The following is a 5302-nucleotide window of genomic DNA, read 5'->3' on the forward strand; positions in this document are numbered from 1 at the left end:
GGCTTTTCCAGCAAGCGGGCCTGACCTAGGGAGGATTTTATGTAGGGATGATTTTAAGTATATTTTAATAGAAATACAGCTTTCAATATTTGGTTTTAATTTGGTTTTATCGGGGTATTTATCTTTGTATTGTATATGTATCTGTTTTAACATGCTGTGCACCGCCCTGAGTCCTGCGGGAGAAGGGCGGTATATAAATAAAATAAATAAATAAATAAATAAATATCTATCTACCGATCTATCGATCTAAAATTTCAGGGATTGTTTTAAATTATGTAATTCCACAAGCTTCCTGAAGAAATCCTGAGGTTTGTATACTTTGTAAGTATTTGCTTCTATGCTGTTATTTCATCTTTCTTAGCAAGCAAGAAACAAACTGAATATCTTATAGGGCTGACTTATTTGACCTACTAATCTAGCAATCTTAGCAGTTTAGGTTAGAAATAATGTACTTCCACCTGAATTGTACCTTTTCTTTCTAGCATTTTTCTGATTATTCTGCTTGTCAACACAGTTCAGAGTTTCTTCCCGTTCAGTATTTGTAAGTGGGTTTCATTCTAAATGAATTTAATTGCTATGCAAATTTGGTAATTATTTGATGAATATTAATATTTCCCCCTATGCACAGCAATAAATATATATATTTCATATTCTGCCTGTATTTGCAAAATAGCATGGCAATTAAAATACACTTAAAGAGCATTAATTTGCATGCAAATTGTCAGAATGATGTGGAATTTTGAGATAGAAAAAATAATCTGTGAAATTGAAAATTAAACATAGTCATTATTAATATAAATATCCCCAAATATAATTTCGTTTGGAAATGTTACCTGTGATGCTGAACATAATTGCTGATTTGATTGCTTAACTGTGGAATGGTGGGGTTTTTTTGGATTCTTTAGTGCTGAAGAAAATCAGAAAAAGTGCACCCTTCAGGGGGCTGTTAAATACCATACGCAACAGAGCAAGTGATTTGTTTTAGTGACTATTAGGTGCAAAACAGATTGTTTTACAATGCCTTTATTTGCCTGCAACTGATTGCTAACTTCTCATGAAGTTGTCCATGCTGATTTATATATCCTAGGTGACATTCACTAGGGGAAAATGTCCTCACGCTGGTTTTCCAAGTTTGGCCAAGGGACGACGACGAAGAAATATATTCTTCTGTATCATAACAGAAAATGGAAATATATGAGCATATCCTCGGTGTGAAGAGCGTGATCTCATAGCCTTCCCTGTGGAAATTTGTTTCCCAACACATAATCTCCCTCCTGTCAACCTTGCCAGGATAGTTCCAAATGGTGCTGGTTTAACTGCATGTAGACCTTGATTTACAATCATTTGTTTAGCGATCATTCAAAGTTACAATGGCACTGAAAAAGTGATTTATGATGGATTTTCACACTTATGACTGTTGCAGCATCCCCATGGTCACGTGATCAGAATTCAGATGCTTGGCAACTAGTTCACGTTTATGATGGTTGCAGTGTCCCGAGATTATGTGATGACCTTTTGTGACCTCCTGACAAGCAAAGTCAATGGGGAAGCCAGATTCACTTAACAACCATGTTACTAACTTAACAACTGCAATAATTTACTTAAATGTGGTAAAATGGGGCAAAACTCACTTAACAACTGTCTTGCTTAACAACAGAAATTTTGGGCTCAATTGTAGTTGTAAATCGAGGACTACCTGTGCACACATACCTTCCTACACAATAAAAGGGATACTTGCGATTTAGAATCAATACTCCTGTCCTACTTATCCATCCCAAACTTGAGTACAGCGACTATACAATTCTGAAAAACTCAACCTTTTGAATGTTAGTGACTGCTCTATTCTAATGCCCCTCCCTCCTGGTTAGTGGAGTGGACCTTAGGTGACCTTGTGATGAATGGTGAAGATGTCACAGGAGAGCAGAAACACATACACACCCAGTATGTTATTTTGTTATGGTAACAGAGTTGGAAACAGTTCCAAGCACAATCTTTTTTTATGCTTTCCTTGCCTTATTATATATTCCAATGAACTGATGCTCAGTACTGCTGGCTATACAAGTACAGTAATGGACTGTATAATTTATCAATAATTTCATAAACTTCTTTTTATTAATAGGCACCCGTGATCTATAATTGAAATTATAAAATAACTGCAGCATTAAACTGAAGACAATGTGTTAACATTATCGGAAGGAGCTGTTAATTGACAGTAGGTTTTCCCCTCTTTTCATCCATATACAATTATTGAGATTTTTCTTCTTTTTTCTGTTCAATCATGTCTGAGTCTTGTAGACCGCCTAGATAAGTCCCTGAAATTTCCCTGGCATGGTTGTTCAGAAGTGGTTTGCCATTGCCTCCCTTGTAGGGCTGAGACAAGGAGAGTGGCCCAAGGTCACCCAGCTGGTTTGTGCCAAAGGCAGAACTAGAACTCCCGGTCTCCTGATTTCCAGCTTGATGCCTTAAGCACTGGCTCTCACTGAGAAGTAAGGCTCTCTATATTTAGTTGTTTCAAGGTGTATTTAAGATAGCTGCCTTAATAGAGGACATGCCCCTTTTGCCTTGACCTCTATACCTAGAAGGCAAAAGTCACAGAGAGTGGTAAATTTTACTAAGCCCTCATTTCATCGGGGTCTGCTAAGGGGGTCTCCATTTTGGCATGCTATAGCATGATCCCCCAAAAATTGGTAATGGGGACATGGTAGATGAGACCAAATGGTTTATTATAAAAGAATGGTGATAAAACAGATGGAACAAGCAGCGAGGACGGGGGGGGGGGGGCTATGACTTCGTTAAATCAAATCCTTTGGATTTTAGTCTAAAATCAAAATCAATTTAGAGGTAAAACCAAATGAAATCACACTGAGAGATAGGCATAGTTAATATTTTATCACAGAGCTATATTCATTTATAACACTCTTTCCTGTACTGAAGAGCTGTCATAGCCTGTCTGGTATAGGAATGACATACGATTAGATACAAAATTACTAAGCTGTATGATTTTTTTTTAACAATCAGCAAACAGACTTGTTTAAATAAAAATGAGATTGGATGTACTATATAATTATTGGGCTTCGTAAGACAATTGGCCTTTGTGCCTGTTTCCTGAAGATATATCTTCAGAATAATTCTTTTGCCATATATTTTTTATCTTCCTCATTTTACTGCCATTATTTTATTCATGTTTAATTGAAATAAGATTTGTGGTACATAAGCATGCATATGCATGCATTAATGTTGTATGTGCATATGTGTATTGTGTATTTGTGCTTATGTGTGTACATGACAGCCAGTTTGGTGTAGAGTCTGAGGCATCAGGGTAGAAACTGGGAGACTGTCAGTAGTTCTTCTTTAGGCACAAAACTAGCTGGTGACCTTGGGCCAGCCACGTTTTCTCAGCCCTAGGAAGAAGGCAATGGCAAACCACTTCTGAAAAGTCTTGCCAAGTAAACTGCAGGGGCATGTCCAGATGTCTCCAGGAGTGAACATGACTTGAAGGCACTATATGTATTTCTGTGGGGTGGCGATGGTGATGTTAGTCCTTGGTTAACAATCTCACATTGGTGGGTAAGATATTCCATAGGGCAGGAGCAACAGCAGAGAAGGCCCTCCTTTTGGACCCCACCAGCCAGGAATAATCAGGCTGATGGGACCCATAGCATGCTTCCGCTGCCGATGCAAGTAATACAGGCCGAATATGATAAGAACATGTTTATTTTGTGAAGAAGTTGTTCCACGATGAAAAACTAAAATTAATGTGACTATTTTTTCCATTTATCATTGAGAAATCCCTTTAAAAACCTGCCATATTTCCTGCTTTTGGGAGTACTCATTTTTACAATAATTTATATTGTTTTTCTAAATCCTGACCTCATATTTTCCATACTGTACTTCCCCAGTCAAATAAACCAATGTTTCTACTCTTTAAAAATAAACACTTATAGGTTCAAATTTCATTCTCCCAAAAGAAATATTGTCAAAACCTGGTACTGTACATATCACTCATACCACATCCCTATTTCACTATATATTTGCCAACCTCCAATGGGTATAAAGGGAATGTTCAGCTATTATCTGCTAAACCTTGGTTTACCAGCATCATTCCCATTGATGGTTAATTCCATTTGAGAACGAGGAGGATATCTGCCTCATTCTGCCTCCTGGCTCCTGATGATCCAATATACAGCAGTTGTTGGATGTCTTGATTGGAAGGATAGATGGATGATGTGCCATCAAGTCACTGTTGTGTCCTAACCTCCACACAGAGAGTTAGGTCTTTTCATAAAATATCCAAAGTATGATCATTTGAGCCTGGCCATTTGTGCCTTGAGTGAGAATTCTGGATTTGTTCAATGGTTCATTGGCTCTTGGCAGTCTACCCCACAGATTGGCCTGCTCTCATAGGGTCCTGACATCTTTACAAATCTAGGATATATAGAGCCTTCCATGCTGCATTGTAATAGTGAAATTAAAAGATGTGAGCAACAAAACACTTGGTCATGTGGAATTACTCAAGGTGTCCTGGGAGAATTAAAGCTTTATAAAAGAGACTTATGCTACATCTGGGACCTCTATACAAGTGCCAAACCACAGGAGAACAATAATAATAAAAAAACCCAATATGAACTGTTTTCTCTTTGAATTTAAATAATTTGCACCTGGCACTCATATTTTAACATTTGATTTATTTACTTAGATAAACCTGTCCAAAACCTCCAGAAAAAAAATGTATGTTCCCACAGCAGCTAATAAAATATGTAGATACAAGTATATTTCAAATAGAAGATAATAAAACAAGGCATAGAAACGACAAAATATTCAAACAGAAACAACGGATTCCAAACAAAGGCTTAGTTTGGTATTTCTAGAAAGCCTGGGAACACAGAAATGTTTTGCTTGGCAACTCAAAGATGCGTGAAAGGATCACTTCATTTTCCAACGATGATTGTTCTATCCTATGTTTTAAATAATACCTTTGCTATCTATTTTTAATTCTGTTTTCCCTGCTTGTATTTCATTCTGCTACTCTTAATTAAGGTACTTCCGTTCTTCTTCGGGGTTTTCTAATTGAGAGGTGGTATAAAATCCTCTAAAAGAAATATGCTAATATCTCAGGGCTCCTCCATCACACAAATGCTGTGAACATTTGAAGCTAGTACTGCTCAGCTCAGCTCATCTGTTGCTCCCAGGGAAATGGCAAGAACAAAGACATATATAAAAGTAGTCCTCAACTTGCAACAGTTTGTTTAGTGACCGTATGAAATTACAACGGCAGTGAAAAAAAATGACTTATGACTGTTTT

Source organism: Protobothrops mucrosquamatus, unplaced genomic scaffold (assembly GCF_001527695.2).
Source record: "Protobothrops mucrosquamatus isolate PMUCROS unplaced genomic scaffold, P.Mucros_1.0 scaffold733, whole genome shotgun sequence".
Lineage (NCBI taxonomy): Eukaryota > Metazoa > Chordata > Lepidosauria > Squamata > Viperidae > Protobothrops > Protobothrops mucrosquamatus.